We start from the raw sequence: 21,122 nt of genomic DNA, 5'->3' as shown, positions 1-21,122 counted from the left end.
ATGTGGTCGTTTAGAGCTGGGGTTGACAGACTCAGTAAAGGGCCAGATAGCAACACGTTTGACCTTGTTAGCCAGAGAATACAAAAGCAGCCTTAGGCAAGATGCAAACAATTGCACATGGCTGTGTTCCAATAAAACTTTATTTATGAACACTGACATTGGAATTTTACATAATTTTCACATGTCACTAAATAGTCTTCTTTTGATAAAAAAAATCATTATAAAATAGAAAAGAGCATTCTAAATTTGTGGGCCTTACAAAAATAAATGGCGGGCTGGGTTTGGCTTGTGTGTCATGGTTGGCAGACCATGCTATAGATGATAGTTTAACAACTGTTTTTAACTGGAGATGACTCAGCACGGTAATTGGGCCTTCCTGGGTTACTTTATTTTCTTGAATAACCTGGGGAATAAAACGTCTCCTGTCATCTCTGTGCATGCTAAACAACAACAACAACAACAACAACAACAACAACAAAAACCCAAAACAAATCATCCAAGTCAGCTACAGCAGCTGTTGATGGAAAAAGAATTAAAAAATTAAGATGTGACAAAATTGCCAAAGTGAAAGTCCCTTTCCTCATTGCCCAGCCCTGGCCCACTCCCGAGCCGTGACAGCTGGGGTCCCTGTCCTCAGGGACCTCAGGATCCGCTTCTTCATGCCTCCTCTTCCCTCCAAGAAGGCCAGACACATATCAGTGCTGCTTCAAGCACCAAGCAAGAGACAAAGATAAGCTGACCACTTCCCCAAATATAAAGAGTTATGCACTTTACATGTGCATAATTGAGGATCAGGCCACCCCCTCGCTCTTAATTGATCAACCAAGGAAGAAAGGAATGGTTATATGTCTGAACTGACACATGTCAATGTTGCTCTAAAATATATGTGATTTATGATACCTGTGAGCAGGGGCCAAATGGGGACCCTTGGGCAAACCTTCTTCTTGCCTCACCTTCCCCGTCTCCCTGGCCCCGTGGGGATCCCCAGCTGTGGGGAGCTAAGTTATCTGGTCCATCTGTGGGTCTGATGTGTCTTACTTTTTTTTTCCCCCCCTTTCTCTTTACTTGCCCCTTTGATTTTCTGAGAGAGGACACTGATTTGACTCTCAGCTTCCTTTCTGTTTTTTCCTTAGGGAATCAAACCTGGCTCTTTTTGTTCATGAGATGGTGATACATTGAAAATGGTGAGGAAAAAAAGCATTAGAGAGAACACGCCCGTTGTTTCCACTGGGATCCTTGCTGGCGCTTCCTGAGTTTTCCATGGAAAGCACTTAGATTCTCAGAAGGAAGGGTAAGCGATGTGTAAGCTGCATTCTTCCATTTAGAACCAGGAGGGAGGAACCTCAGGGATTAGCTGGTCCAAATATACCCCTTTATAGACGGAGAAACCAAGGCTCAGAGAGGTGGAAGGCAGGACATAGGGGAGGGGAGCCTAAATGAGAGAAACTATGTTTGGGGAGGGTGAGCAGGTAGGAGCCTGGACTGGATGGAGGGCGTGCTGCAGGGTGTACGATGGATGAGAGATGAGCGGGGAGGGGGCCAGGCCAGATGGACCTTGAATGCCCAGCTTGAGACTTGGCCACCTCTTGGGGCTTAAAAGGAAGGTTTAGGAAGGGTAGTGTGGGGTTCCATTAGGGTTCAGAAATGCCTTTCTATGGAGGAGGGATAAGTGACATGAGGCCGGAGGCTGGGAGACCCCGGGAAGATGAGGAAGGAGTGACAGCAGAGGTGGACGTTTGGTGGCGGGTAGAAGGAGTGAGGAGAGACAGTGGCTTGGGAGAGAGGCAGAGCCAAGGCTGGGGGCTCTTGTCCAGATGGGGAGATGAGCACATCCGAAGAGGGGCGTGGAGGGAACTGTGTATGTGTCGGGGAGGAGGAGGGTGTCCCAAGGAGGGAGACCTTGGAGGTGATGACCTGGGGCCAGGTCAGGGAGAAGGGGAGGACTGAGGTGTCAGCTGTTGGCTTTGACAGCCGGACACTCAGCCTACAGTGTGAGCCCAGCTACAAAGGCTGACCTGTGACACCCCTGTTCACGGCTGAGGTTCTTGTGTCAGAGGCCCCTGACCATAAAAGCATTGGCTGCTGGGAGGACAGGTGAGATGGGCGATCTGTGGATCCCAGGGTTTCTGGCGCCCCTCCCCAGCTCACCCTCCTCACTCCTGGAAGGTGGTAGAATCAAGGTGGTGCTGGCTACTGTTGAACGATGGTTGATGTGAGAAAGTGGAAAACTTAATGACCAAAATGAAAACCTGCCCAATGAATGTCTGGACGCCTCCGCTCAGTGTCCCTGTGTTTACTCTGGCTCCTTTGGCCGGTTCCTTACATGGTATCAAGTACCACTCCAGCCATATTTATTTCAGATCCTTTTTAATTTCTGACAATTAGTTTCTTGGCCATTAAGCTGGACTGAAGCAGGAATACTTTAATGTGCTTATTTATATCTCGTCGGTTACATAAGTTCCCTGGTAAATAAGCTCTGTGATTTCCAAGTGTCAGTGTGAAAGCTTCAATGGGCTCGTCGGTTTCTCAGCTCGCCTTCCTGAGAGGTCAGCCTTGAAGCAGACGGTGTCTTTGTCACCGCCAATCTCGCGGCCCTTCCACCACTTTCACCTCATTTTTGAACATGAGGACCTTAGAATTGGAATCCATTTGGGAGAGGAGGTGGGGGGCAGCAGTGGGGGGGCACCGTATCCGCTGAGGGGGAGCTGGATGAAGGCGTGGAGAGGCACCAGGGCCTGGCTTCTTCAGAGACTTGGAGCCTGTAGCCAAGGGGCTAAGACATGAACAGGGTGGGAGTGGGGTGGATGAGTGCTAGTCGCAGGGGGATTTTACGCAAGGGCAGGCTTCACTGAGGAAGATCATTTTGGCCGCATGGCAGAGGGTGCACGGAGGGAGGAGAGGCAGGCAACTGGGCGGCCAGCGCCCACACCCCCATCAGAGCCAGCTGAGACCAGCTTCATGGTTTCGGAGCCCAGTGTGGAATGCAAATGAGAAGCATCTTATTCAACATTTAAGTAAAGTGGAACATTACTCAGCCACATTAAGGAGTGAAGTACAAATCCATGCTACAACATGGATGGACCTCAAAATCCTGCTAAGAAGCCAGACATGAAAGGTCACATATTGTATGATTCCATGATGCGAAATATTCCAGAATAGGCAAATGCATAGGGACAGAAGGTAGATTGGTGGTTGCCAGGGGCTGGGCACAGGGATGAAGGGGGAGTGACTTCCTGGGTGTAGAGTTTCCTGTTGGGAGCTTGAAACAGCGTGGGAGCCAGATAGAGGTGGTAGTCACACAAGACCGTGAATGCGCTACATGCCACCGAACGGTACAGTTTAAAATGGTTCATTTTGCGTTATGTGAATTTCACCTCAGTACAAAAACCAGATTCACAGGTGCTGGAGTTTAGGATGTGGATATCCCTTAGGGGCAAGGGGAGCATTATCCTGCCAACCCTTCTGGAATGATGGGGACTTCCTGACTCAGTAGATGCAGAGCCAAGTTCTTCCAAAAGCCTTCCTCTCTTGACGGGGTGCAGAATTTCTTGTACACGTTTTAGATAAGCTGTCTTTCTGCTAGCGTGTGTGTGTGTGTGTGTGTGTGTGTGTGTGTGTGTGTGTGTGAAGACCTGTTGATTTATAGTAGTAGCTACTTCAAGATATAGTAGCTTGGACATTTTGGATGTTTGTCATGAATTTTGTGTCAGCATCATGTGTCATTAGCTGCTCTCCCTACAATTCCTTTGGTCTGGAAGGAGAGAGGATGGTAAGTGTTACAGAGGACTACAAGACCCCCAGAGCAGGCTTTGAGCTAAATTATTTAGTCCAGCTTTCTTATTTGATACATCACAGAATTCTAGAATTCTAGAGGAGAAGGAAAACTTCTCCTCTAAGCACCCTGATGACCTTCTAGCCTGACAAATTCTTCGCGTGAAGGGAGCCCACTACTGTCCTTGTCACAGCAGATTACCCCAAGGCTGGCTATTTTCATGCCTAGAATTTTTTTTTTCCTGTGGTTGAAACGTGCCTGTCTTTGGTTTGTACCCTCAGGTCCTGGTTCTGCCCTCCGGGGCACACTGGTTACCCTTCGGCGGGAGGTGAAGACAGCGATACTGTCCCTTCTTCTTAAAGCTAAATGCCCCCTATTATCCTATACGCTTCCTCACAGCCCGTCCATCCTCCTTAGGCACAATGAATTTTTTCACATCCCTTTTCAATCTGGTGACCTGACCTTCTTGCTCCTGTGCCTCTTTCCCTCTACCCGTCTCCTTCTCAGGGGGTTGCCCCTCCTTCTTTAGGCCATCTCACATAGTACCCCTTCTTCCGACTCTGTTTCCATGGTGGCCCCCCGCCCTTTATATGTTGAAGCCCTAACCCCTGGTACTCTCCGTACTGTCAGCTTGAAGTTCCCACCCTTGCGGAGAGGCCACTTCGGGTCTTACGTGCCTTCGTGGGAATCATTTCTGCGGGGTGCAGGGTTCTGAAGCTCATTATTTGCTTGATGCCTGCACTGCATTAAAAGCAGAACCAAGTTTCTCCCTTTCTGTGGGTTCAGCCAGGATCGTATCTCCAGCCAGGAATTGACTGAAGAAGTTGAGAAAGGCCAGCGCAGAAAGCAGACAGAGCCCTCTGATTGGCTGAGCTTGGTCACGGGGAGCAAACGAGACAGAAGAACAGAGGTGGGGGTTAAGAAGTGCTGGTCCCAGGGTGGGCACTCATCACCCACAGCTAGCTGCCTTCTGTTTTCAGCGCTGTAGGCCAAAACTAGTTGTCTTGGTTACGGAGCCCATTTTCTTCCAGGAGCAAAGGGCAGATGTATTAAGGTCTGTTTGTGTCAAATGTAGGAGCTCTGAAGGAAAGCGAGGGAGTCAGACAGCTGGGCGTGGGGACTTTGGACCTCGCCGCGGCAGGGTGATCTACAGACGGGGAGGCGGGAGGGTCAGGAAGGTGTGAGTAGCGCGGCATCTCCACCCCTCTCAGGTGAAGCGAAGCCTTGAGCCTACTGGGGGCGGCAGTGAACACTAATGAGCCGGGCTCCAAGATGCTGGACCCTCTGGGCTGAGACCGGCGCACGTTGAGGCTGCCTGAGCTGAGGTCGCTGGCGGGATATGTTTTGTGGCTGCTGCTGCGGTACTCCTGGGGGAGCCTTCTATGGTGGAAGGCCTAAAATGAAGGCCCGCTTTGATGTGCTGCCTTGATATCGGGTGAAACTGAGAGGCTTTGAAGAGCCTAACTGCAAGCTCCCCGCTCCACTCTGCCCCCGCAGCTAAGTTCCCCTTGTCACACAGCCTTCCTTATCAAGGGGACCAGGCACAGTTCCTGCTTATCACTGAGTCGTAGCTTTCAGATCCCTGCCAGATCGTGGAATTATTCAAATGAGCCAATCACATCCTCGCCCAGGAGCCAGGGGCCACCCTGCCCTTTCAATACTACGAGGCCTGCCCCGCACAGCCCCGGCTTTTTCACTCTGTTCTGCAGTGCCATGCCCGAGGGGCCTGCTGTTATATGCAGTGTCCTCCTCACCTGGGCTGTGAGTGTATGTGATCAACAAAGGGCTGTCAATCATATCTTCCCGGTGTCAGGTGTTGTGTATTGGGCCATCCCCATGGCCCGAGGGCAGGAATCCCCCCTTCGCCAGGGAGGTGAATAGGACGTGATTACAGCACATTCACTCTGTCCCCAGCCATGCCTGACAGCTGTCATGGTAGTAGGCTCAGTGGAGAGTGGAACTGCTGTCTCAGTTTAACTCAGTTAAACCTTTGAGCTGTTCAAACAAAGTGCCCCTTGGGTTGGGAAGGAGGGCATTTTTCAGGCTCCACCTTCGTGCTCTTACCTCTTAGGTCATTCTCTGCTCCTTCCTTTGACCCAAGGTACCAGCTCCTTATTAGCATCCCTGGTAATCCACAAGTCCTCCTCTTTTCGCCTTGGAGACACTGATAAAATCAGACCCCCAGTGGCCCCCTGGGTGTGCCAACATTCCCAGAATTCAGACGCTTCCTTTCTGTATGAATGAATGAATGACTGAATGACTGAGCTAGAGGGAGAATTGACTCTGTGTAATAAGGGCATTTGGCTTGATATTCCCTAGGGCTATTTATTAGTTAAGGTTAAAGGCACAGCTGCTATAAACAAAAGACCCCGAATAACATGGCTTAAAGAACAAAGAAGTTATTTGTCTCTCACACAGTAGTCAGAGGTGACATTCGAGGTCAGCAGGTAGCTCTGCTCCACACACTTATTCAGGAGCCCAGGCTGGTTAGGCCTTTGCCATCTTCATGTGGCTTCCAAGGTCACTTGGGTTATTGCCACCCAGCCAGTAGGAGGGGGGAAATGTACGAATCCAGGGCCATCAGGGCCATAGATCCTTCGTAAACGAGTGAGACAGAAATGGCACACATCATGCTCACTCGTATTCCATCACTGGAATGGGCACATGGCCATCCCTAGCCGGGAAATGCAGCCCCTGGCCGGATGGCCAAGTCCCAACCACACAACTATGCGACAAAGGGAGAGTGGACTTGGGTGGACAGCTAGCAGTGTCCCCTCTGCAAGGAGCTGTAGATGAAGGGACAGAGGACTCGGAGGCAGAAGGCACTGGTTCAAGTGCTGGCTGCCCCCTTGCTAGCTGTGTGCTCTTGGGCAAACGCTTTTCTGCTCTGAGCTTCACCTTCTCCATCTGAGGAATCAGGACCACAGCCCTTTTACCTCACTGAGTTGTCCTGAGGATCAAAATGAGATGACATGGAAACTCTAAATTGCTGATGTCTTTGGCCCCTTCTGACCTTAACATTATGTGCCCTGATGGCAGAGGGTTCTTGCCTTGATATCCGGGTTGCCTGCAGTGCTCATCTTCACAAAACCGGCTGTTTATTGGGAACCAGAGAATCACCGGGGACTGAGGTCGGGGGTAACCTCTAGTGCTCAGGGCTCTGCATCCAGCAGATCAGCAGACCCCCCCCTGGGAGTGCCAACCTCAGTTTTAGGAATTCCTTTCCTCTTCCGGTGAGAAAATGGAAAGGGCTCAGATTTGAATAGACGGAGTGGAGCAAAAGCGGAGTTGGACAGGCAAGTCTTAGAGCTGGGGCTTCCAACCTCAGGCCCACAGACCTTTGGAGGGAATTTATGTCTGGACATCGGGGCTGTGGACTCCTCGGAAGTGCAATGCAACAGTTTATGGTGTGGTGCGCGTCCTCCAGGGGAGAAACTCCATAAAGTTACCACAATCTCAAAGGGGGTCCTTGATGCAGGAAGGCCGAGAGCCTTGTGAACGATAGACAGTCTCAATCAATAGCCTATAAAAAGGACAACGACCAACTGGTGTATGTTTAGAGAGGGCGGCTCAGAAGCTGAGGGGATGGGGAGCACGTTTTTATGAGAAGGACATGTGGAGAGAAATTGGGCTGTTTGGTTTGGAGGTGAGAGGTTGGGGCATTGGGGTGGGAACGTGGTCATCAGATTTCTGTGGGGCAGAGGAGCTCTGCCCACATTCCCTATGCTCGAGGCCCTTGGGCGTGCTGATGGCTCTCTGTGGCAGGTTCCCGCAACTCTGCCTGAGGGTTTTCTCTGGCTGCAGAGGCTCGCTGGCGCATGGGCACATTGAAATGCTGGGCAATTTACACCCCGGGGAGCAACACTCAACCAGTGATGTATGGAAATTGGTGGGTAGAACCCCAGCTCCCTTACCCCGTGGGTGGGATAACTCTAAGGTATATAGGTATGTTCTGTCTCACAACCAGACAATAGAAATATAATGTGAGCCATGAATGTGAGCCCCATATGAAGGTAAAAAGAAACAGGTGAAGTCAACTTTGATACCGTATTTTAACCCAATATATCAAAATATTGTCATTTTAATCTGTAATCCATATAAAAATCATTAATGAGACAGTTTACTTGTTTTAAATTCGAAGTCTTCAAAATACAGGATATATTCTGCGCTTATTCTACATCTCAATTTGGATGAGTCACAGTGTAAGCACTCAGTATTCCCAGGGGGCTGGTGGCTGCTGAGTTGGTCAGCACAGCTCTATGTCATCTCGCAGAGGCTCCCCAGAAGGATTACGCTACACTTGCTCACAGTGTAACATGCTCATTAATGCCCCCCTCATCCCCATATTAGCTTTCTTCCTTCCTTGGTCTCAATTCCTCATTCCCCAACTAGAGATTCTTAAAAACACCTCCCAAGATCAGGGTCTGTTTTTGGGGATCCCTTCCTAAGACAGGCAGTCAAGACCAAGGGTGCGCTAGAGGGTTGCAGTAGGACCAATGGGTAAAAGTATCAGGTGAGTTTTTGGAGCAGCACCAGAGCCATTCATTCATTCATTCATTCATTCATTCATTCAAACATATGTGTTGAGCTCTTGCCATGTGCCCTGCACTGCTGGCTGCTGAAAAGGGGAACGGGTATGAAACTCCCCGTCACCAGCGAGGCCCCGGAAGAGGCAGACTGAATTCTTGATGGGGCAGCTCCACACGGATTTCATGAGCCGGACCAGGATTTTGATCCCGTGCTGTCTGGCATCCCTTCCAGCCTATAGATGCTGCCTTCCGTGACTCATCTGTGCCTCCGTGGAAGCTTCTCGCCTTGTTAATTGCCTGTCTTCCATGGCACGTTTCTCCCGAAAGCTGCAAATCAAGGTTTTTGTGACATTTCTTCTCCAGCAGTGACTTGTGATTAGGTTGTTGTTCCTAAAAATGGTCCGTCCCTCATCATCTTTGCAATTTCCCTTTGATTTTCTTGTTTGGCAAATTGCGGTTCTCCAGATAAAGACCGGTTTGGCGTCTGCTCGCTTGCCCCGCTCATTACTCAGCCTGAAAACACACCTAGGACTCCTGTTGCTGAAAGAGACCTTAGAAATCATCTGGCTCAGTGCCTTCCTTTCAGAGAGATGGGGAAGCTGAGGGCTGGAAGGGGACGTTGCTAGCCCCGAGTCACATGGTAGAACAACGGCTCAGCTGACCTGGGAAGGAAGTGAGTGGGATCTCCATAATCTCTCTCCCCAGCTCTTTGCCTCAGCCTGTCCGAGCTCCAACCCATGGAACTGACCCAGCCCAGGTCAACACTATACTGTCTGCGCATGTCACATGCCCCAGGAAGGGAGTGCTCTTCTCATGATGGGCGAGACTTTTTTTTAATCTTTGAATTACCCTGAGGCTTTTGGGGGTGATGACACAGTGCTTAGGGCCTGAATCAGGGTTCCAGCTCCTCCTCTGATGGCTGTGGAGCTCTAAATGGGTCTCCTGGCCTCTCTGAGCATCAGCTTCTACTTCTGCGAAGTGGGAACGGTGACCACAATAACCATCACATCAGTTTACTCTGGTGGGAAAGGACATATTTGTCCTCGTCTCAGCCTGGCTTCTGCTGAGCGGACCTCCTTCCACTCCGTGCTGCCCTTTGGTCTCAGCACCTGAGCCTCTCAGACGTTTTCTCAGCTCCTCAGATATGCTAGGGTGTTCCTGCCCCTGGGCCTGTGTCTGTACTGTTCCCTCTGCCAACAATGCCCTTTGCACCACCTTCACATTGATGCTCGCCCACTCAATGCCTGGTCGTCCTTCAGATCTTAACTCCGAGAAGGTCAGAGAAGCCTTCCTGGGCCCCCGGAGGAGTCCAGGCTCCCTCTTCCTGCACCTCTTTTCCAATGACTCTATCTCAGTGTTTCATTACCTTCTCACTGGTGCGATCATCTGGTTTTGTCTGCTTCATGCACTAGGCTGCCTAGAAGCTCCGTGAGGATAAGCTCACTGGTTCTCTCAGCTCTAAGCCCAGGGCCTACCTAGCAGGTGGGAGCTGCACCAGAACTATTTTGCTGAGGTTGAATGTTAGTTCTTCTTGAAATACAATTGTTCCCCTAATCCTTGCAGTCACCTAGTAAGGAGGTGTTATGATCGCATCTTGTGGCAGAGAGAGCATTGCTCACCAAATTCTTCATTTGTTTTCTTATACCTCCTTGGCTCCCGTGGAGTTGGCGGGGCCAGGTGACTGCTTCTGGCCAATAAAACGGGAGTAGGAGTCCTGTGTGTCACTCCTGAGGTAGTTGAAAGCCCACCCTAATTTAGCTCTTCCCTTGCTACATGAATATGGAGACCGTATGTTCCAGGTGGTGCAGCTGGAAGATGGTGGTGACGGTGGAGAGCAGAGCCCATCACAGGCTCACTGTGGGTATTTTCTATGAGCAAGAAATAAATGTCTGTGGTGGAGAGATGTCAATTTTGAGCTTGTTTGTTGTATAGCTTAGTTTATCCTGACTAATACAACCCCATTTTGCAGGTAAGAAAACAGCCCCAGAGAAGGAAATTGACATGCTCCAGGTCACATGGAGTTACGGTCGGAGGTGGGATTCTGCTCCTGTTGTTCTCTTGGAGTTGTGAGAACATAGGTAAAAATCCATTGAAAACCATAGACTGCTGTGTAAAAGATAACATTTCTAAGGTGTTTCCCCAAAGGTCTGACCTAGGGCTTCTGTGCTCCACATTGCAGGGTTGAGGAAGGATGCAGAGATGCCGCCATGGACCTGCTGGCCCGGAGGACCCTGTCCCACCTTCTGAGTCTCGGCTTTTTGCTTCATGGGGACCAGCGGGAGGCAGTTGGTGACTATAGCTACTAAGGGTGAACGTCGGCCTGTTTTTCCCCTTCCTGGGGCTCTTTTATTCTGAATGCCACAGAATCTGAGTTTTTTGGGTCAGATCATTCAACTGTTTACTGGCCATTAATAGCCCCTAGACCACAGGCTAGGCCAGTGGTCCCCTAGTCTATGTGAGTATACGTTCTTCATTCCTGAACCACATTGGAGGTGAGTCAGACCGCCCAAACTAGATCTCACGTTTCCAGCCCTCTTATCTTCCTTTCCCATCCCGGCCTCCCTCCCAGCTCTCAGAACAGAGATGCCAGTCCAACCAAGAGCTTCTCAAAAGGAGCGAGGTGCATTTCGGGCCGAGAAGATAGCTTGAGCAGAGCCATGGAGATATCAGAGAACTTGGTGTTAACAGGGGCAGCACTGACGAATGAGTCTTTTTAACTTTGTCCCTGATTCTATGGGGGAGAATTCTAGCTTATTTGGTCAACTCTTGAATTCACCTCCCTTGTACAGAGTCCAGATAAAGTCTGAAGCAGAGAGAAAGCACTGTAACGCTGTACAAGGTTAAGCGGACCCACCTAATGAAGCACTAAAGTGGGAATGTGTGGAAGGAAGAGCAATCGAAAAGCCAGCGGCCCGGAGGCTGAGAGTGAGGGAAGGACAGAGAGGGAGTCTGGGGTAAGTGCTATGTGCGGGACACTGAAAGCAGCAGTGACAGGGGAGGTTTTAATGAGGTTTGTTGGGTATTCAGAATACACTTCTCTCTTTGAAATCCTTTGAGAGGGTTAAGTAAGTACTTTAAATTCCTTTTCGGTGGCTGGACTCTTTTTTTCAGTGTAACGCTGTGTTGAGACTGGACCATGTGGTCCACATCCAGGCTTGGGTTACGTGATGTTTGGGATTGAACTGCTCAGCAGTCAGTATCAGCATCATTGGGGGTCATCAGGGCAGAGAATACCCATTTGTGAGGCCGCAGAGGCTGACGAGCGTCTTCAGAGCAGCGCGAAACCTGTTCACACTCCCTGGGTCACCCGGTCCTGGTGCTGCTGTGTTCTTCACCGAGTGAGTGTGTGGGAGTAAGAGTCATAATATTTGCTCGTGTTTACCGTGCACTTTCCACACGCCTGGAAGAGCTCTAACAGCTTTACCTACATTATCTCAGTAATCCTCACAGCTACCCAGTGAAGTAGGTATTATTATTACCTTCATTTTATAGGTGAAAGAATTGAGGCATGGAGAGGTTAAATGATTTGCCCAAGGTTACTCGTCTTGGAAGTGGTGGAGCCTGTATTTGAATCCGGGTAGTCTGACTTTTCATAAGTACCATAAGGATCAAAGCAATTATTTTCAAAGGGGGAATGATTTTGGAAGTCTCTGTAAGATTTTTCTTGTCCTTTCTTCTTTTTCTTTCTCTTCCCTCCCCTCCCTCTTTTGTGAGGCTCTCGCCATCACATTATGTGCATTTATTGGATTTATACTACGGTTTACAGAGGCAATAGTTTTAAAGAAAATTGGCTTCCTTTTCAAAATGTCATGTTTCTCATTTTCTCTCAGCATCTTTGGCTTTTGTCAAGCTCCCCTCAGCTCCTAAGTCATTCAGAAGCATGCTTCACAATTAGAATGCTAGAAACTCTCAACCAGCCAATTTGAGTTTTGTGATTTGTTTAAAAGGACACTTAAAATAAACCCAGGAGTTGATTGTGAGGGAGAGGAATGAGTGGGAGCTGGAAGGTAGAGGAAGAGAAGCAGGTGTGAGGTAGCTGAGTGTCCACAGGGATGAGGGGCTCCATTCCTCCATCCACCCACAAATGACCCAAGCATCCGTTTATGTGCACTTCCAAAGGTACTGACATCCGCAGTCATCCCTCTATCCATCATCCATCCAGTCATCCACACAAATCCTTGCACATCATCCATCCGTCCGTCCATCCATCCATCCATCATTCATCCATCTATCAACCATCCGTCCATCCATCCATCCATCCATCCATCCATCCATCCATCCATCATTCATCCATCTATCAACCATCCATCCATCCATCCATCCATCCATCCATCCATCCATCCATCCATCTTAGCTTTTGGTTCTTTCTCTAGCACCTCAATGGAGTGGTGCCCATACTATATCTTAGGAATCAGTCTAGAATGGCTGATTTATTACCATTTATTGATATTACCATATCTTCCATTTGTCTAGAAATGTCTCGGAGAGTTTATAAACACCAGTATCTATAGAAATCCAATATTCCCAACAACCCTAAAGAAGTAAGGCTCAGAAAAGTTAAATGTTTCCTCCCCGCCCCAAGATCACATGGCTAATGAAAAGCAACATAGGAACAGAGAAGGTGGGGCAGGGGGGAGTTGGGAACTGGCACAGGGTTTACCTCTGACATGACATCAGTTCTGGGAGAAGTGACCTAGAGAAGATGGGGACACAAGGAGTCCAGCCAAGTGAGGTGAGCACTGGTGGCCAGAGCTATGCAAGTCAGCTATTGCTGCATATTCTCACTCTTATCACTCAGGAAATTTCAAAGCCTTGCAGGTTATCTTCCAGGAGCTGGGAACAAAGGCCAGACCTTCTTTTGGGCAAGGCCAAATTCTTCACTACACAGAATTAAAGTTTGAGAAGTGCCGCTTCCGAAGATGGCTGGAAGAGAGGTGGAAACTTGTCACTTTCACCCTCAGCTGCCTCTTCCCCTTGGTGAGCTCAGAACAGCGGGGCACGTTAATAAACTCTCCATCCATGTGTTCCCTTCTTCTTTTTCTCCTTCTCCAAAGCAGAGTTCCTAGCATTTTTCTTCTGCACAGACCCCTCCCATCAGCCTAGTGAGGCCTATGGACCTCTGCTCAGCATAAAGTTTTCAAATGTATAGCAAATATAAAGGATTCCAAATTACATTGAAATATACGAGTAGTTAACCGAATGTTAAGAAAACAATTTTGTGATATTATGATAAATGTATTTCTTTATTAACACTTTAACTGTCAGCCTAGTGGAGGGTCTTATAAATGCTGTGATTTCGAAGTAGTATTGAATAGAAACATTTCAAAATATCTGAAACATATAGCAACTGTTAGGTGATAGCCATGGATTTTACCGGTGAAAGCCCAGGTCCCACTAATACTTCTATAGGTTGTTGTCTGTATTCATGAGGGAAGAAAATGCTAAATTTCAGTCAGAGATTAGTGAAAAGATGATGTAACTTTTTTCCTGCCCAAGTTCATAGATCATTGAATTCTATCCAGCTCTACCTGACTTGCAGAAACCAGGTTAAGAAGCCCTGTTTCAAAGTCTTGCATGATATGTACTTATATTTAATTGCATACTGAATGAAAATTCAATTTGTCTTGAGAAATTTTTTGAGAAGTTTGCAAGAGTCATTGAGATAATTGGAGGCACCCTACAGCAGCACAGAACTTGAACTTGGACTTGCTGCACTGGTGCCTGATGGCTTTATGGATAAGAGTGAGGGGGGCTATTGATGGCCTTTAATCCCCACCCTTCCCTTCCTGTCTGACAAAATTACATTGCGTGACTTGGCTCAAAGGTGGGCTTGGCTTTTCCCATTATCAGTAATGACTTTTAAATGTATGCAACACCAGAGCACTGGACCAACGCCAGGGTGGATGGAAGAAAAAGAAATAAAAATTAAGAAAAGCTGAAAGAAAACCAACTGCACACAGCCTTTGGGAAATCCATTTGCAGCCACCCAGAGTCAGCGAGTCCATCTGGGTAAAGCCAACATTTCATTCACAGTATGCCGGACAGAGAAAAATGAACGAGGCCCGAGAGCAAGACTAATGATTTAAGAAAAGGCATTTCCAGCATGACAAAGATTTTGATTAGGTTCATTATTTTTTCTGCATAATTTCCACTGGCATTGTAAGACCTTCCACTCGCAGAAGGGTTTTCCTCTGTGTTCCCTTTCAAGGAAAATGAAGGCAGATGTTGACTGCTGGGAGCATGCCAGCGCTCTGTCACAGCAAAGCATTTCCCCAGGAACTGGGGGCGGGGGCGTCGTCAGGAACCTTTCCATATTTCTATGTAACCGCCACCAGCCCCTGTCCCCCAGGTGACAGACAGGCTCTAGGCACGGGCCCCCTTTGGGATCCAGTCGGGATGAAAGCCCAGCAGAGGGGTGGGGGACCATTCTTACCTGGATCATTTTAACTGTCAGAAATTGGACAATGCAAAGGTGAGAGGGGAAGGCTGCCTCGCTGGGCTCAGGTCCAACTGCTGCTTCAAAGCCCACCTGACAGCAAACTCACATCTGAGTCATGGGAACCTTTCTGAAAACTCAGGGAAGGGAAGCTGCGAGGCCTCTGGGGCCCAGTGTCCTGAGGTAGGGCCGAGCCCACCACACGGAGCCCTGGGAAGAGAGAGTATTGACATTAGGGGAGGAACTGAAACGTGCTTGTTCCACTTGAAGATTGGGTTGCACCTTAAATGCATCGTGTCCAAGATGGAGCTCAAGATCTCTTCTTCCTCTGACCTGGTCTTCTCCCAGGAAGTAGTGAAGCCAGAGTCTTCGATGTGATCTTCCTCCTCAGTCCCCAAATCAGCACACAAATTAGGAGATGAAACGACATCTCCTAATTCTCTCCATGTCCCTAGGCCCAGCCCAACCACCGCCATCCTTCTCTAGGAGGCTAGGACCTTGACACCTACTGTGGGCTCATCACTGACCCCCATGTGTCACTCTGCACCCTTTCATCCGTTTTCCTGTAAACCTTTATAAGCAAAGGAGAGAAAATGCATTTGTTGGGTATCCAACTATATTTTAATTCTTTAATTAATCAAGTCGTTTAATACATATGTATTGAGTACTGCTAACGTCCTATCAGCTGTGTTTTAGGCCTGGCAACATGGGACGTGTGGTCATCCCATATTTGGTGGTATTGAGTGTTACCCTGGAACAAGCCCAAAGCTGAGCGTCTCCGTTTCTTAGTAAATGATGAGTCTCAAGCTTAACCATTTTACTTTTTCACTGTAAAGATGAAATATTTCAAACAGAATGAGCAGTTTGGAAAGTAAGAAAGCCAAATACCGACCACCCCAAACAAACACATGCGAACATTTAATCACATTTGCTTTAAACGTTTCTTTACAAAGCTAAGCAAATGCTAGGCTTACTGCTGTAAGTGCCTCTTTGTGCCCCTTCTTCAATCCCCTTCTCCCTTCCTCCGGGTAGTCACTGCCCTCAGTTGATATATTCTTCCTGCTTGTGTTTTAATACCTCATTTACATATGGATGTATTTATAATCTCCCTCTTTGCCTTTGTGAATTTAAAAAATTAGCATAAGTGATATAATGCTCTAAGTATTCTGCAAGTTGCTTTTTAAAATTCAAGCAGTATGTTTAAGAAATGTATCCATGCTGGTAATATCGATCAAGTACATTCATTTTAACTGCTGCATAGTATTCCAGCCTAGAAATCCATCACAGCTTGCCTCTGTGTTTCTCTAGTGAGGGATATTTAGGTGGTTAATGCTTTTTTTCCCTGATGACAAATGACGCTACAGCACACACCTTTCTACCTCTCTCCTTGAGCGCATGTGTGGGGCATTTGTATATGTTCAGTCTTCATCAGATACGGACAGATGGCTTTCTAAACAGGCTGCTTTGTGATGTGGCAGGAAAGTTCTAGAATTGGGGGTCAGATGACCTGGTTCTAGTCTAACTCTGGCACCAACTCAGAGTGTGACCTCAGGCTTCTTCCTTGGAGGGCCTAAGTTTCCTCATCTTTAAGATGAAGTCCTAAACTAGCAGAATTCTACAGTCCTTTCCTTCGGAGCTGGTTAAAAAGGTGTTTTGCAGAAAGATCTCCCCTTGCACTAAAGAAACCTCCCAGAGGTAGGCTGGCTGTAAGCCATAGAGAAGGGTGTGTTGTGGAAGGCACTTGGCACTTTTTGAGCTCCTACCTAGGGCCGGGCACTTTTGGTTTTTGTTTACTTGACTCAGGGAGATTAAATGGCTTGCCCAAGACCGCAGAGCTAAGAATGACCAGAACTGGGACTTGAACCCAGGACCCAGGGATCCCAGAGCCTGAGCTCTGTCTACCATACAAACTGCTCTGGCTTTGCCACAGGGCAAGTCCTTTCCCAACACCCCGATCTGGGTGGTTGAAATGGCATTCTCCTTGGGAGTCCCAATGGGCAGGCCACCAATGCCCAGGGGCCCCTGTCCTGGGCAGGGATGAAGCCCACGCCTTGTTGGAGGAGTGCAGAGCTGAGCCCTTTAGACGTGAGGAGGGGCTAAGAAAGAGCCCTCCTTTGGAGGGAAGACAAGGAACAAGTGGGACCGAGCCAGAGGCTGAGGACATCACAAAAGCATGAACTCTGAAGGCATTTAGACTCTGACTACAGCTGATGAAACAGCGAGGCATCGGCTTCAATAAGAAGCAAATGAAACACCAGCTCCAGTTAATCAGTAAGCACAGCTGCCTGCTTTCCTGCATTCAATTTCAGACTCACATTATGAATTGCCTCCCTGGAGAAACCAACTTCCTCCTCCCCCCGCACGGCCTGGATCCAATAAACCAACTTTTAATAGAGCAGCCTCTTTAAATCAAAGGACGGCAACTTATCTCTGGGTCCTAGCTCTGTGGTGACACAGATTCTCTGAGCTGCCCAAGCTCACTCAAGGTTAGTAATTAAGGCATAATTGAAATGAAATTAATTGCAATAACTGTGTAATTAGCACAGCCATTGATTAAGGGCATTTGAAACGCAGTGTATGCATGAGACATTGATTGCCACGCTTTTTTGATAAATGGAATTGCAATGATATCTTTTGTCGCCCCAGAAGGTCTATTTTTGTGTAATGAATTTCCACAGGAAGGATTGGCATTGAAGCCATCTGATTTCCTGAAATTCAGAGATATAAAGAGAACATTCCAGGCCCCAGTGGTGCTGGGCGCAACTCTTTTGCCCAGAACTTGTGCAGAATCTGTTTCAGGGTGGCCCCCTAGCCACGCGGCATCTTGGTTCCAATGAGAAAAAGGCTCTCGTTCCTTAGGGCAGACCCGGCTCGTGCCAGGGGCACAGCTCGGCCCATGGAGCACGGGCTGAATTTTAACCCTCTCTCTTTCACCCAGCTGGGTACCTCTGTGCAGTGAACAACTTTTACATCCATACACAATAGACTTGGTATCCTCCATGTAGAGGGAGGTGACAGGAAGGCAGAGCCAGACCCTGTTGGCCTGAACCTTGTCTCAGGATCAAAGCCTTGTCTCAGGATCTTGGATGCGCGCCCCTTTCCCCCGGTCACCTTGACTGGTTGGATGCTATGCAGAAATTGCCAGCTGGAATGCTGGGACTGTAGCAGTAGCCGAGAGGGAAGATGGTGGGACTGGGTTAGGTGTGGCCTGGTGGGGTGGGGTGTAATCTGGCCGCAGGACTGAGTGGTGGGTGGTTCATGACTCTAACCACACCACTGGAGGAGGCATGGCGACCTCAGGATCATCAGGCTGGGGTTCATGTGCAGGGGTCAGATGTGGCGAGGGGTGGGTAGGGCCTGCCAGAGGAGTTGGTGGGCAGCAGGGCTGGGGGTTCTCTGGGGTCCCACACTGAGTCCGTGGGCAGGATAGAGTATGTCAGGGCATCTGTCCCAGGCCCTGCCCCTGGACAGGGCTGAGCCCCAGGCTGGGTGACAGGAGGGCTGAAGGTCACGTCTGGTGCTCAGCGATGGGCATTCCTCAGCTTTCTGGGAGAAGAATGGCCGGTCCTGACCGATCCGGAGGCCTTCCCTCTGAGTACGCTTTTCATGCTAAGGAGTTTGTTCATTCAACCATTCAGCCATTCATTCATTCAACCATTCATAGTCAATATTTAGTGAGTGCCTTCTAGGTGCAGGTGCTATGCTAGCTGCTAGGAATGAAGTAGTGGCCCAGTCCCTGCCCTCACGGAGTTCAAGGTTGACTGGGACAGACAGGCTTTAAATAATCACACAGACTTACACATCCCCTTAACTATCCCCTTGATTACGAGGTGGAGCCAGTGCTCTGCAGGTGTGCCGGACGCCGTCTGGTCACCTTTCCAGAGCCACACTCTGCCTTTCTCCAGCCTTCTCTCCACCCTGGAGGCTGATCACTGCAGACTACGTCAGACGGCTCTTCTGTTCTCTGCCGTCAGGTTGGACTGGGCCAATGGGGGGCCTGGCAGGAGACCAGAGGGAGGGAGGAAAATGCAGCTGGGTGTTGATTCCCCCAGGTCACAGGGTGCTGACCGTGTCCGTCAGGGCCTCGGCTGTCCCCGTTGCCCTCAGGTTCTGGCACAGTTTCCTTCCTCCCAGGTCGAGGGGTGTGAACGGTGCTGCGGTGGATAGCTGTGGAGCACTTCGTGTGTCCTTCACCCTGCACGTGGTTTCTCTTTGTACGTGGTCCCTCTTTTAAAGTCCCCTGAGTTACCTCTCCTGTGCCCCTCATCCCCACACTTATACCTGAGAAATACCCATCTGCTTGTTTCTTGGACACAGCTAGCTATTTCATTCCTCCAGGCCTTTGTACATGCTCTATATCCCACCAACAGTCCACACCCCCTCCCCGCCCCCCGCCCTTCTGTGCCTGGAAAACCTCAGTCAATCTGGCAAAATTCAGCTCAGATATATAGGTCACCGCCATCAGGAAAGCCCTTCCCTTCCTGGCCTCGGCTCCTCATGGCCATCAGCCAAGCTGGGCCCCACAGAGGAGGGAGCAGAACCATTGCCAGGCTCTCTAACGTCCTCACAAGGAGCCATTTTTTTTTAGCGTCCTCAGCAGATTTAGAACAAAGTTTGAATTGCATACATGCCCTGGTTGCCATGGTTACTGTAAAGGCATTCTAAATGCAGATGATTATATAATCAGCTGGAATGACTCCTTTGGAAGAAAAAAGTTTTGACCGTCTTCTTGCAGTGAACTCTTTAATGACTCAAGGACTGTGGGTGGTGACTCTGTATGGGATCGCTGTGGAATGATGCACTTGGGCTGCAGGCAGCAGTAAGACTTGCCTTTGAAGTGCCCCATGACACCATCCAGGACAAAGCTCCCCTTCTGTAGATGGGAAAACTGAGGCCCAGAGAGGGGAGGTGACTTTTTCTGAGTTCCTCAGAGAGCTAGAACCTGAAGCAGGACTAGCTGCAGGGTGCCATGGGGGCAGGAGCCCCGAATTGGACCTGAGACGACTGGAATATGAACCTTGGCTCTTGGAGCCTCCGTGTTTAAACTTGTGATGTCACTTGTATTAGTCAGTATAATTAATGCTGGTTGCTGTAACCAACAACTCCAAAATCATCTCAGTGGCTTTTCAACAATAAACGTTTTGTGTTGTGCTTAGGACGCAGTGCAATTGGGCATTTGATGGATACCTCCCGTGTGATGACCAGGGAACCCAGGCTCCTTTCATCTCTTGGATCTGACATCTCAAAGGATTGTGAAGAGCAAGTTACGAAGGACCGCCTTCTGCTAGGTGGACACGTGTGATGACAAGGCTGGTGGATCTATCCATCCCAAGGAGGGAACATGGAAAAAGCTATCCTCCAGCCAGGAATATCTGCTTGGATTGCTACATTTTGGCTGCTAGTTATTACTTAAGCCAAACTTAGCCTACTCTAATAGAAAGGTTAAAGGTCCCTGGAGTAGAGTAAGGAGGTGATTGATCCCCATCCTGGGGACCTATTAAAGCCTTCTGCTTCTGCGTGGCTCTGTCCCTAGCTGCCATGTTGGAACTCACCTTTTAGAGAGGCCAGAAGATCTAGGGAAAGATCAGAATCTTTGAAATCATGCAGGCCTAAATTTTATCTTTGTCCGCATGTCTTGCTAGCCATGGGATCTTGGGCAAGTCATTTACCTTCTCAGAGTTTCCTCATCAAAATAGGGGATAATTAATAAAGATGTAAAGATGAAATGGGCTAGTTATAGAACAGTATTTGCCCATAGTAGATGCTACTATGCTCTTTGTTTCCTTCCTGGTCTGATCTAGAAACATTTTTAGAACCTGGAACCTTACCAACCCCTCAAAACGGGGATCAATTATTCCTCCTGAGGCTTCACCTCTTTTTATCCTCATTTGATAGCTGTACCTAGGGCATATTCTAGAAGAGACACTTTGCCTCCTTAGTATGTCCCTACCACTCCAACTTCCATCCGAGAATGCTGTCGGCCTCCATGGGCTATGGGGGATGGGCTGGTGGACATCTCTTAGAACCCACAGTACCAACCCATGAAGTTTGTTGGAGGCCAGGAGGTGACTGGATTTTATCCTGAGTGCAACCAGAAACCTCTGAAGTATGTTATTACTTGAGAGAAGAATGACTTCATTTTCATTTTAAAAGAGATGCCTTTTCTTTTTTTCTGTTCAGTGGAGGCAAATTGTAGACATGCTGGACTAGAAGCAGAAGACCTGTTAGCATGGAGGTAGTTGTGATGAAGCGAGGTAGACAGATTTAGGAAATACAGAGGGTGCCAGAAAAAATGTATACACATTTTAAGAAAGGAAAAAAACGATTAAAATTGTAATGCTCAACATATACCGATAACAAAAGATGAATGCAAGTCACGTTTGAC

At 48.6% G+C, this 21,122-nt stretch overlaps 1 long non-coding RNA gene across 3 annotated transcripts in view; it reads left to right on the top strand.

Annotated features, from left to right (window-relative positions):
- LOC109379960 (uncharacterized) overlaps positions 1-21,122 on the top strand; it is a 156,530-nt gene that overhangs the window by 94,211 nt on the left and 41,197 nt on the right. Inside the window, exons 4-7 of one of the 3 annotated variants that reach the window (XR_002123325.1) lie at positions 10,271-10,379; positions 10,481-10,590; positions 11,091-11,255; positions 19,894-21,059. This is a non-coding gene — a long non-coding RNA (uncharacterized LOC109379960). Of the gene's footprint in view, positions 1-10,270; positions 10,380-10,480; positions 10,610-11,090; positions 11,256-19,893; positions 21,060-21,122 lie in introns of those variants that run through there. The other 2 variants (XR_002123323.1, XR_002123324.1) reach the window with 2 other exon arrangements.

The sequence above is a fragment of the Hipposideros armiger genome, unplaced genomic scaffold, assembly GCF_001890085.2.
Source record: "Hipposideros armiger isolate ML-2016 unplaced genomic scaffold, ASM189008v1 scaffold_31, whole genome shotgun sequence".
Classification (NCBI taxonomy): Eukaryota; Metazoa; Chordata; class Mammalia; order Chiroptera; family Hipposideridae; genus Hipposideros; species Hipposideros armiger.
Note: the sequence above shows the minus strand (reverse complement) of the source record. Positions and strands in the feature narration are given on the sequence as shown.